General features: G+C 43.3%; 1 protein-coding gene across 2 annotated transcripts in view; it reads left to right on the top strand.

Annotated features, from left to right (window-relative positions):
• The window catches only part of sdk2 (sidekick cell adhesion molecule 2), a 347374-nt gene that overhangs the window by 29646 nt on the left and 304184 nt on the right, over window positions 1-13544 (top strand). The gene's annotated exons all lie outside the window — the stretch shown is intronic.

Raw genomic sequence — 13544 nt, 5'->3', positions numbered from 1 at the left:
GCCCCCCCCCCCGACAAGGTGCTCTGCAGATTTTAGACAGGTAACTGAGATCCGATAGGACTGGATGAGGGTCTGTCTGTCTCCCACTGAGGTGATATAAATGTCCAAACAGCAAACTGCCTGACCACATCTGACCATGTACCATGGGCATCATAATATTTCTGCATGTACTGCTGTGCAATCAGAGATGCAATAAGTGAATGGGAAGCACACAGACTGTATTATCTTTATACTCTGTACCTACTCGAACACTGTAAGTTCTGTCACAGCAAGGTTTCTGAGATTGTGCTGTGCATTAAATCCTGCTGTGCCGAGTGGGTGTATAAATCAGCATTTGCAAATAAAGCGACATAAGCACCCAGCTTCGCACTGGCTCTGATTAGCTCCAATATAGTTTGTGCTTCTCTCTTAAAATATTGCCCTCAGCAGACACCCTGATGGGTCCCCCCAGCAGGTGCGTTATTACTATTTTGGCACAGGCCTTATTTATTCCTGACACAATTTTCTGAACAACATGTGCACAATGAGACAAGGCGGTGTTGCTGTTTCTAAACCAACTATATTCAGTCAGATTTGGGCTGGAGCAAGAGGAGAATGGGTCAATTAGAGAGAACTGGGAGTTAAATAAGTATAAGGGTAAAGGCAAAACCCACTATGGAAAGTGCTTTGCCAGTCACACTTACATCTTCAACTCAAGCAAAACGCTCTCAGTTGCCCCTCCATTGACTTTCATTGTAATTCTAAGCTAGAATCTCTTGACCTAACAGGCTCTAGGCAGTTGCCATGAAAGTCTCTGAATGGGCAGTTGTGAGTGTTTGCCCACCAATCTGCTGATCCACAAATCACGTGGAGGCTGCTCCAGTATGCAGTTTTGGGCAGAAATATGCTGTGTGCGTCTGCTCCCGGGCAGTTTCAGTCCTTTGGGGTGCAAGCACAAAGATTTTAGTGTTTTATGCTTGGCGAGAATCAGCCCCGTGTGGCATTACCCTAAAAAAGGGGACTGAGAGATAAAAGTGAGCAGAGGCAACCTGAATGCTAAATAACAGTGAGTTCCAAATTAGTCACAGTGACTGATGAGGTAAGGGTAATTGAGAGTTATAAGTGAGGGGGGAAAGCAAGAGATGGGGGTGAGATACAAGGTAAGAATCAGGTGGTATAGGTGGCCATACATGTTAAGATTTGCTCGTTTGGCGAGGTTGAGCAAATCCGTCCCCTGATCCCCCTGATCATTTGCACATTGCAGTGAAAGGGATAGGAAAAGTCAGAGCAATCCAATCCAATTAAAGATTAAGCCTATCCATTCAACATCTGGGCAATTTTTGGTCAGCTATCAGCAGGGGTGGCCTGTCGGAGGGCCCCATACACGGGCAGATAAGCTGACAAGTCAGTCTTAGGGCTCTGGCACACGGGGAGATTAGTCGCCCGCAGCAAAACTCCCTGTTCGCGGGCGACTAATCTCCCTGAGTTGCCTTCCCCCTGCCATCCCACCGGCGAACATGTAAGTCGCCGGCGGGATGGCAGACGCGGCGGGAGCGATTTCGGGAAATCGCCGAAAAAGACTTGCGAGTCAACTCGGGGAGATTAGTCGCCCGCGAACAGGGAGTTTTGCCGCGGGCGACTAATCTCCCCGTGTGCCAGAGCCCTTAAAGGAGAACTACACCCCCGCTATCAAAGCCCCCTTAACTGGCCTGCCCCGACCCCTCTCACCTCTCCCTTTTCACTTTCTCTGTAACTTAAAAAACTGCCCCTGTTACAAATTCCAACCTAAAATGCACCTGGGCGCCATCTTCTGTTCAATTGTACAAGTTTTGGGTCTCACCGCTGACACAGACCCTGCTTGAGCATGCGCAGTTAATGCTGATTTCCTGATTGCCCGAAGCTTCTACGATTGAACAGAAGATGGCGCTCAGGTACGCAGCTGCTCTGCAGATTTAGATTGGGGTTTGTGACAGGGGCAGTTATAGAGTATGCAATAAGGGAGAGGTGGGGGGGGGGGGTTAGGGAATGCCAGTTAAGGGGGTGTAGTTCTCCTTTAAGGAACCAAATCAGCTGCTGAAATCTGCCTGCATGGCCATTATTAGGGAGTGAGAGGTGTGGGTCGGGGGAGACCTGAGGATCTTACCCCCATTGCCCGGTCTTTATAAAACACAAATACTAGCACTTCCTTTGTTCCCCCCACCCCTGCCCCCTTTATAGCCAATTAAGGCTTGTGCTTATGTAAAAGAAAAGCTGTTTGCTCACTTTCAGAGGAGCTCTATTCTCCCCTGCATCAGTATAAATAGGAATATAAATATGAATGGTAATCTGCTGTGCAGCCTCCTTTCTGCATAGAAGGATTAAAATGACAGCTCTTCTCTTTCTGAGAAGGTGAATATGGCACTAAAATCAGCCGCTGTACTACAGCGAGTACCCTTCAAGTCACCTTCAGTCTTTCGCCTGCATTGGGCAAGTACTGTTCATTCAAGACGATGTGATGTTATTCTGCAGAACCACCGTGTGGCTAATGGGTTAACTAAGCGCACTTGACAATTAAACACAGATTATGGTGTTTGTATAATGCAGCCGGGGGTTAAGCAGGGGCTGCTGAAATAAGATGAAAGACTTACTTAGTGACCCTTTGTGCATTGGGGCTCTCCAGTGACAATGGAGTTAAACGAATCATGACAAATGGTGCAGGGGTGGGGAACTGGAAGAAAGAGATTTTTGGGAACTCATTGAGCCAGACCCTGGAAACAGCTGACTGGGATGGATGGGGATTAAAGCATTCTTTGGGAATAGCAGTGTAGCCGGCAGGGGGAGGGAGAACTGTATAGACACTTTAGCAGAATAACCCAGGAGTCTGACCCCAATCAGAATGAACAGCACGCAGTGCCAGGAGATGTGTAGGGGACATCAATAAATGTGCATCAGGCTTCAGTCTGTTTATTTATATATTTCTGTTTGATGAGCGCATATGAAACTCAAGGCCAGAGTTGAGCAAATGGGGCCTGGGGGACACGCTGAAGGGACTTCAGAAATGAACTATGGAAATTAAGTATGTCCACCCCAATATAATATACATGAATTGAAAAGTTTCAGTGATTTCATATGCAACTGCAAATATGTGGTCTGTCTGTCTTTCTGTTCTCTGCACTGCTGTTTTGGACTCATGAAATAATGCACCAGATGCCAAATGATTATCAGATCTAGGAAGCAAGGCATGGCAAATAAATACCACTTTCCTTTGGAATGGCATTCCTTCTGTTACCCATCACATGTCAGCACAGACAGGGAAAGTAAAGACCTGATATACACAAACACAGGAGAGCACATACACACAGTGCTGATAGGGATCAGTGATCAAGTGTTAACTTCTGGTTACAGTCAGAGCTACTTGTCACACATTTGGTGGATCAAAGCACCTTGTTTATATGTCTCTCATGTTATCTTGTCAGTGATAGTTACCATTTTGCCTACATGCCTTGCAGGGGATCCTTTTAAAGGGCCACAAGTTATACCCTTCACTTGGTTGCCATGCACAATAGCTGATTGTAGACTGCTAACATTATACTGACATGCTGACGGCCAATTGCTAGTCTGCTTCAAAAGGAAATTCATAGAGCACACAGTAGAAAACAATCAGCATTGCCAGTGTGCTGGAAAACACACAAAGTATGACTGATTAAGCAACAAATAGTATTTTGATTAAAACAATGCTGTGAGTTGTATGTTTTGTATGTTACGAGCTGTCAAATGCATCTAACACTACAGCATAGACCGTTCTTCATCTCCCAGGTCTGTAAATCTCATTTGTTTCAGTGGCAGCGATGGGAGACATTCCCAGTAGTGTGACAAATTATACAGACCAGGTAGCACAATGTAGAATATTACTTCTGCCATTGGACTGGCCTCTCAGTATAAAAAGGAAAATCCTGGTGGATCTTGGTCTGGGTAGGCCTTTCCACCTTTCTATATTAGCTCTTCACCATGTTTCCCAGGATATGGCTTGTATTTTCATTACCAGCAATATAACTAGTTTACTTTGAAAAAAAAAACCACAGAAATAACCTGGAACTAACTGGCCTACAGGAATACAAAAGGATTTTCCATTGGGCCCAGGCAAAGATCATTCTCAACAACCTTTTCTTAAGGTGGCCACATACACACCAATTTGCACGATAATTGGCACATGTATGTTGGGAGACAAGGCAACTGATATCAGTATAAGCCTTGGATATCGATCATCTCATCGATCGGGAAGGAATGAAAATTTTGCTTTTGAAGGTGCCCAAACATTGTAATGTTAATGCTGAATCATCAGATAGGAGTAAAGAATTCCTTTGTTTTTACCTGCATTTCTGACGATTCAGCTCTTAACAATAGTAGAACGACCTTTCCCACGACCAATGGTAATTGTAGTGTGTATGGCCACCTTAAGGCAACTGCTAGACGAGAAGTTTTACACCAAAATCTGTTCTGCGTGCCTCTATCCCGGCCGATACAATGGCTCAGGGTGCAGGCACATTAAAATGCTTTTTGGAGCACAGGGACAGTGTCTAGGCATGCATTTATCGCTGAAACTCTGGCTATAGCCTTAAGGTGGCCATTCACGGGCAGATTTAAGTTTCCTAAATGGTCCCTGGTCTGCATCATATCTGCCTGTGTATGGAGCCCTCTGATGGGCCTGCCCAACCGAATGGCCAAATATTGATCAAGGAATGCAGTTTTCACCGATTTCCATCATTGTGTGGCCAAACAATCAGATATCTCCCACCTCAAGGTAGATCCTTATGCTCCTTATGCACCGATCTTGTCAAACAAGATAATCTTTCAGTGTATGCCCACTTTTTAGATAAACTATAGGCCTGTATAACAGCTAGTGTTTTACATATGGCGATTCCAATAAATGTGGGCAGGAAGGTATTTTCGGGCTCTCAGCAAAGGACAGAAACCTGGTGCATTACATCATTTACTGTATAAGAAGTACAAAACTTTCATTCATGGTTATGTTCTTGGCAGCCTTCGTCTGAATTTATGGAATCTTGTCCATGTTGTGAAGGAAGGCTTGCCCTTCTTGTTCATTCCAGATGGCTTTTGTCCAGGAAGACTTGTGTTGCGGTCCCAACTTTGTGCTGTCTGCTGCGCTGTGACCTAAGGATTTATCTGGTACAAAACACGGAAACAGCATCAGTAGCAATAATCCAGCAACGCCAGTGTCATCTTATCAGAGCAATAGCAGCAACGCAACACCACACTGCTCATTACAGTCACTCTATGAACCATTTTCCAGCTGCTGCTTTATTCCTTTCCTATACGGTATTTATAAGATAGGCATGGTAGCCGCCACCCTGACTCAAGCTTCTAAAGCACAGGGCTGTAACTGACTGCAGCCCTGTGCAAAAAAAAAAAAAAAGATTGATGCCCACTGCAGCCCAGTGATTTCTTCTGCTTCCCTGGTACGTGCCATGTGTGAATTACAGGGCATTGCCACAGAGCTGAAATACTAGCAGTAGGCAAGTTCTGTAGTCTGTCTGCTTTTAAGGTCTGCATCTTACTTGTCTACCCCTCTCCTGCTACGTATTTGTACCCCAGCAGCTGTACCGCACAGGCATCTTCCACGTGTGCCAGGGGGGGACTGGACTAAACAGGGTCGGACTGGGCCGCTGGGAAAAATCCCGGCGGCCCAGACCCAACCCTTGCCAGAGCTCCCCCTGCCCGATCGTTCTTCCCCGGAACTAGGGGTAGGCAGAAGAGGCAACTGCCTAGGGTGCAACGATTGAGGGGCGCCAGGCAGGAGCCTCTCCTGCCTACCCCTAGTGCTACTTTGTCATTGCCTCCGCCGCTTGTCATTAGCGGCAGAGGCAATGACCGATCTAATCGCACCGCCCCCCCCCCCCCGCACCTTCTCCTGTGCTTTGGCACGCATGCGCCGTTCGGGGGGGCGGGGAGGTGGGCGGAGTTGGCCGACCGGGTTGCCTAGGGCGCCCGGTTGGCTTGGCCCGCCCCTGCCTGGCACGTTTAAGTTATGCGGGCTCAGGGGAGGATGACGAGTTGGGGTACCTGCAGGGGAGGGGGGGTTAGGGGACGTGGCCGAGGGGGACACCTGCAGGGACCCTGGGGCGGGAGCCCTGGTGGGCCCTGCACCCCCCAGTCCGACCCTATGGACTATAACACATATACATAATGGGCAGAGTTGTAGTTCAGCAAGGTTAATTTATTTGAGTAAAACTGTTTTACAGCCTAGTGGTTACCTTGGCATTTTGTCAGTTTATTCTCCTCTAGTTTGGGGCCATATAATGTAAGACCTTTACTTCAATGGAGTGGGTTTAATTGATGCTCTTGGTAAATACACTCCCTATTTCTCTCTGAAAAATGGGTGTATTGTGGTCAGTAAGGTGCCCATGTGTTGATGTGGGGATGCTCATATCAGCTGAATTGAAGGTCTTGTTACAGGTCGTTGAAATATGGAGGTGCAGAGCTTTATCCTGCATGGAACGCCTCCTGACTGTTGAGCCTGCCAGTGTATGTGAATGTGTCTCTCCTGTCCCCTCTCATTTGCCTCTGTCAGCTGGAGATATTAAAGGAGCGCTCGCTGTGACAACCATTCCCAGACTTGCTGGCTGCGGAGGAGTTAAGCCAGTGACATTAATTCCCTATAAAATAAAAATATATGCAACACTGAAGCTTCATCAAGCAGATTTACATGGGGTATTCCTGCCAACTCTTACTTACAGAGATCATTCTGAGAATGGTGCCCTTGTAGACAGACTCAAGGTGAATTGCTACTGATTTTTTCCTGCTTATACTGTCTGAAAAGTTCTTTTTTTTTTTTTTCTTTGTGTATGAACTTTTTTTTGGTGATAATGCAGGAAGGCAACATCATAATGCAAGGCGCAGCTAAGGAGATGCACCAGAGTTCTGTAAAATTAGATATTTAATATTATGGTAGGAGTAAATCAAAGCATTCTGCAGTGCCTGCTATGTATAAATGTGTGTGCATCTCTGTACTAGGGTGGGGGCTGGCAGACCATCTCATATAATGCAAAGTTTGAGGGTCAAGCCTAAGCAGTATATACATTTTTGATGACCTTAGTGTTTTCTGGAAATAGGTTAGTGGTCTATAGGAGATCTCTGATTATATTTTATTATGCTGAGTGATAAATACATAACTAACTTAAAACACATTCAGCATTGTTTCTGCTTGCCTGTTAGCACTACAGTATATCACATATCAGCCTTGCAATAAGTAGGACCCTCTTAAACATTCTCGCTCTGGGACTCTCCTATAAATCCTGTCCTTTGGTGGCAGGGATTGCTCCTTCATCATGCATGAGCTTATGATACACTTATGGCTCAGGAACTATCTGCAGGTTTGTTTGCATACATCATTCATGCTTGCTTGGGTTTCCATGTAGAGACCTGCATAAGTGGTCAGGTTTTGGGTAGAAAGTTCTTAAATTCTCCAACCAGATGGATGGCTTGCAGCTGCCCTACCTGTCTATGCTGTTTAGCTGTGGGTCTCAGCACTCCCACCCACCCCTGATGATGAAGTTTCTTTCTTTACCTTGTTGATCCACCTATGGAGTCACGTCACTTCCGGTCTCCTGGATATCTGAGTCAGGTGGTAAGTAAACCCATTGCTGGTTGGGTAGTGGGTATGGGTAGGGGACATAGCAGTGTTGCGGATGTGGGTTGTATTGTAGGTTAGCAAGTCTGGGTTGGGCACAAGTCTGCTTGGCCAGACCCATGCAATACTTCTAGGCACTCCTGTTTCCTACCATGTAAACCCATTCACACATCTCCAAAAAAGATATCAAAGATCTTTAGCTTGTAATGAAACTGATCACTAAATAACAGAATAGTAATTCTTACATCAATATTTGGGGTCTTTCCTTATATCAATATATATATAGGCCCTATAAATGCAAAGGGCTGTTCCTCATTCCTTTAGTAACGGCCCTGCCTAGGCACTGCTCCATGTGGCAGTTTCCTGCACATTTTCATTGCCTGCAACGTAGGTGGAAGGGTGGGCCATACAGCAAAGAACGAGACGGAAAAGAGAGGCATCTCATTGCCATATTGGAAGTTGCATTGGATTCGTTTATAGGGATGAGCTAACGTTTACGCCCGCTATAGCTTTGTGGTGGCAATTTGTGTTATTGCCATATGCGTAAAGTTTTGCAGATCCACACTAGAATTGTACTATGCATTGGGTTTTGTGGGAAAAAAGCCACCTTTTTTGCAGTGGAAAAAAAACAGCAGAAAAAACAAATTTCGGAATGCATAAGAAGTGCCAACATCAGTATTAGCATTTCACCATGCATTTTGTTTTATCCATTTTTTTTTCTAGACACTACTCTTTCCAGATTGTACTATTGACAAAATATTGCCAAACAGGCAAACAGGTCTGTTTCATCACTACAGCTCTACATGCAAATGTTAGAGCAGTGTTTTGCATTCATAGAACCAAATAGACAATTATGAACAAGGCATTGGTTCCCCTTTAAGAGATGCTAATGAGGAGTTTATTATAAGCAATAAACCAATCACTCAAGGCAGCTCTTGCTAAGGGCCAGCTGTGCCAAATTTATATGATTAGCATCTAGGTAAGTTGACAAGTCGATCTCATCCTGGCAGTTGGTATAATATATTTCTAAATGGAACATTCCACATAACAGATTGGAGCTTTATATTATGGGACTAGGTCTAGAGGTACCTGAGCGACTGAAAACAGAGTTGTTATATATGAAACATATTGAAAGTTGTAAGTGGAATGCCACAGAGATAATTATCAGGCCCTGTTCCTATTAATACTTTTAGCAGTGACTCTCTAGTTTGCTATAGCATAAAGCATTTATGTTTGCAGTAAGTTTTAAACACAAATTATTGACCCAGCAGGGGGCATAACTACCGAGCAAGCAGACCCTGCGGATGCTGGGGGCCCTGGAAGATCAGCACGGCACAGAGGAACGTTGACTACTTCAATGTTTTTGGGTGGACCCTAACATGATTTTGGTATGGGGCAAAGTAAATTCTAGTTATACCACTGGAGATAGCCAGTTGCTTACCTTATTGGCGTTGTGATGACATTTTTGTTGATAAATATAAAGCTGTTCAGCACTCATTATAAATAAAACTGAATATCTTTAGGGAAAGATGAGATGAAAAATGATTTAAGATGAATAGTAGCCTGTTGTAGTCTGCATTCGAACAGCAGTACCATCCAGGAGGGGAAAACATTTCTACCCATCCATCCAGAAGAAGGTTCAGAAACTGACGGCGGGTCACATGGGGGCACTTACAGCAGTAAAACTAACCAAATACAGGTATTGGGACCTGTTATCCAGAATCCGGGGTTTTCCGGATAAGGGATCTATCCGTAATTTAGATCACCATAACTTAAGTCTACTAAAAATCATATAAATATTGAATATACCCAATAGGCTTGTTTTTCCTACAATCAGGATTAATTATATCTTAGTTGGGATCAAGTACAAGGTACTGTTTTATAATTACAGAGAAAAGGGAATCATTTAACCATTAAATAAACCCAATAGGGCTGTTCTGCCCTCAATAAGGGGTAATTATACCTTAGTTGGGATCAAGTACAGGTACTGTTTTATTATTACAGAGAAAAGGGAATCATTTAACCATTAAATAAACCCAATAGGGCTGTTCTGCCCCCAATAAGGGGTAATTATATCTTAGTTGGGATCAAGTACAGGTACTGTTTTATTATTACAGAGAAAAGGGAATCATTTAACCATTAAATAAACCCAATAGGGCTGTTCTGCCCCCAATAAGGGGTAATTATATCTTAGTTGGGATCAAGTACAGGTACTGTTTTATTATTACAGAGAAAAGGGAATCATTTAACCATTAAATAAACCCAATAGGGCTGTTTTGCCCCCAATAAGGGGTAATTATATCTTAGTTGGGATCAAGTACAGGTACTGTTTTATTATTACAGAGAAAAGGGAATCATTTAACCATGAAATAAACCCAATAGGGCTGTTCTGCCCCCAATAAGGGGTAATTATATCTTAGTTGGGATCAAGTACAGGTACTGTTTTATTATTACAGAGAAAAAGGAAATCATTTTTAAAAATTAGAATTATTTGCTTATAATGAAGTCTATGGGAGATGGCCTTTCCGTAATTCTGAACTTTCTGGATAACAGGTTTCTGGATAAGGGATCCCATACCTGTACAGACCAACATTAGCTGTCAATTCGGACATGATTAAAAATCCCTGCATAGATGCCCACTAGGATACTATCATTGGCCCAGGGTGCAAACGATCAAACAAGCCTGATTTGGCCTGGTATGTAGGTGGACAAACTGGGCAAAGATCTGCTTGGTAATGGGTATGCCTATCTTAAGATTAAGTGTATCCTTAGACCATATTCCTGGTAAGATATAGTCAAGGTGATTGCTACTGCCAAGTTTTCAGCCAAATGAATGTGATTTTTTTATGAAGCATTGGCCAAGTAAACTTCACTGAGATTATTAGTGTGTGTTTAAATGAAATTTAGTGCTGTCTGGCTTGTGACAAGGACTAATATGCACTTGTCAGCCTACCAGCCTCACACACTTCTGTACCTTGTTGACAAAGAGTTGCTGCTTTACTAATCAGACTGAAAGCTCTTTGAACTAGGACTGTAGTATCCCAGGGTTCCACGGTGGTATGTGTAGGCAGTTACACATCAAAGATCTCTATTATCGTTCTAGGGAAGAGAAGGAAAATCTTGTTGTCTTTTCTTGTCAGTGTAATTGGTGTGGCTTTTACTGTGTGTTCTGTGCAAATCATTGTTAGGAGACCCATAACGCAAAGACAAGCTGCCAAAAGTCTCCCTATGCTTACACAAACCTAAATAGTCACTCAGGCTGCTGAGCTCCTCGTTTGCCAGGTTACGGGTAGAAATGAATTCTCACTGGGCCTCCATCTAAATACAAGCTAGAAACGTATGCCCAGCCATAGCTCGGCTGCAGGAATAGGCCTTGTATATGGAACAAGCTTCCTTTGTGATGGTGATTTGCACAAATGGCCAAATGCGCAATCGTTTTTTTTCCAAATAGAGGTTGAACAATGTGTTTGCAAAGAACTGTTCTCAATGGAAAAATTAAGAAGGGAAAATTGCACACATTTTTTTTTCCTGTTAACGTTGTTAATTAACCACATACTGGGCTAAAAGTATAGAGTTTCAGGTGATTGTTATAGAGATGTATATTGCTGGCCCTATGTCGCATACAATGAATTTACAGGTAACATCCGTGTATTCAAGGGCAGACACTCAATGAGCAATCCTCCAGGCAGGTGTGTAAAAAGTCAAGTACAGGTTATGGGACCCATTATCCAGAATGCTCGGGACCTAGGGTTTTCCGGATAAGGGATCTTTTCATAATTCCGATCTCCTACTTAAAGTCTGCTAAAAACATTATTTAAACAGTAATTAAACCCAATAGGGCTGTTCTGCCCCCAATAAGGGGTAATTATATCTTAGTTGGGATCAAGTACAAGGTACTGTTTTATTATTACAGAGAAAAGGGAATCATTTAACCATTAAATAAACCCAATAGGGCTGTTCTGCCCCCAATAAGGGGTAATTATATCTTAGTTGGGATCAAGTACAGGTACTGTTTTATTATTACAGAGAAAAAGGTAATCATTTAACCATTAAATAAACCCAATAGGGCTGTTCTGCCCCCAATAAGGGGTAATTATATCTTAGTTGGGATCAAGTACAGGTACTGTTTTATTATTACAGAGAAAAGGGAATCATTTAACCATTAAATAAACCCAATAGAACTGTTCTGCCCCCAATAAGGGGTAATTATATCTTAGTTGGGATCAAGTACAGGTACTGTTTTATTATTACAGAGAAAAGGGAATCATTTTTAAAAATGTGAATTATTTTCTTCACCTCTTGTATCAGTTATTGATTGCTTTATATGTTACTCTGTATGTCCAATATATGAAACCCACTTATTGTACAGCGCTGCGGAATATGTTGGCGCTTTATAAATAAATGATAATAATAATACTTAAGAATCGAGTTTCAAAATTTACGTTTGCATTTTTTTTTACGATTTGAGAAAAATACAGTGAGGAACAGCAAACTGGAATATACTGGAGAATTTTCTTTGGAAGTTTCTGTATTTTTAAAAAAGTAACCTGTAAAAAATTACCAGAAAAATATAGCATCTAAATATACATCTAAATAGGTCCACAGAAGCACACAATAAGACCTGGGGGCTGTGAGACAAGGCAAACATAAATGTATTTAGATACAATGTGGGTCATTGCAATCCCTTGAGTTCCCACATGACCCATATTACTTGGAATTGGGGACCTTATTTTGAATATGGGCTGCTTTAGACTTCTTATTGCTGTTAATTCTCTTGGCCACTTCTGGACTCAAACTCCTTATTGCTGTTAGTTTTCATGGCCACTTCTGCAAGGGTTGGGGGGTCATTGATTTCCATTTAGAAGTTAGTGTGAGCTGGGCTGCTGTTTAAACTTTATTTGCTAAGGCAGGGAATGGTTTGCCCAGACGGAAAATAAGGTAGTCTTTTGTAAGTGGTTGGCATACAAGTTGGGATATTGCTCTGATATGTCTTTCCAAAAAGGCGGTATTACTGGATATGACCACAGATTGTGTTCCAGAGGTCCTGTTTGACAGCCTCTCCAACAAAGTGGAGAATGGTTAGGGAAAAAGGCATGGGGTCTCTCTGGTATGTTGTGCCAATGCGCCATGATTTTATAAATATCTGGTGCACATCAGTTCTCAGTTCTCTGAAATGGTGTTCATACCACATCCCATTTATACATATACCTATGGCGGGGGAGTTGGTCCCGGTCTGGGTTGACGAGTTTATAAATCATGGCGATTGGGCCCTTTTGGGGAAGTCCATGTCTGGCCAGTATAGTGGTGTTTCAGTGTTGAATATAAAGCCCTTAGTTGTAGGTATCATGAGCTGGAGGTTGGTTTGAGGACCCTTTTGCTGTAGTTTGGGGAATGTCCAGAATGTTCTTGTAGTAGGGTTAATAAAGGCTTTCACAGAGTGGCCCTCTGTTTGGGAGCATCTGCTATAGAAATTGGGAGTAGTCCCTGGGGCAAAGTTGGGGTTACTGAGGTAATTTGTAGTGGTGGGCCCTGCAGATATCTTTGTTTCAAATGAGAAGAGTGTGGGCAGTGGAACTCAAGGTTGAAGGGAGAAGAGGTATGTGCTTAATGATAAGATGGTAGTCTTCTAGTGTGAGCTTCTCAATGACTCCCCATAGGGTCTTCTCAATAACTCCCCATAGGGTCTTCTCAATGACTCCCCATAGGGTCTTCTCAATGACTCCCCATAGGGTCTTCTCAATAACTCCCCATAGGGTCTTCTCAGTGACTCCCCATAGGGTCTTCTCAATGACTCCCCATAGGGTCTTCTCAATGACTCCCCATAGGGTCTTCTTGAGTTGTTGCACAGCTGCCTCGAGGGGCTGCTCATTGAGTGCCTGCTCTTTAATACACAGTTGTTACTGCTCCCCGAGGTGAATGCTCAGTGCAGACAAAATCT

This window comes from Xenopus tropicalis, chromosome 10 (genome assembly GCF_000004195.4).
Source record: "Xenopus tropicalis strain Nigerian chromosome 10, UCB_Xtro_10.0, whole genome shotgun sequence".
Taxonomy (NCBI): domain Eukaryota; kingdom Metazoa; phylum Chordata; class Amphibia; order Anura; family Pipidae; genus Xenopus; species Xenopus tropicalis.
Note: the sequence above shows the minus strand (reverse complement) of the source record. Positions and strands in the feature narration are given on the sequence as shown.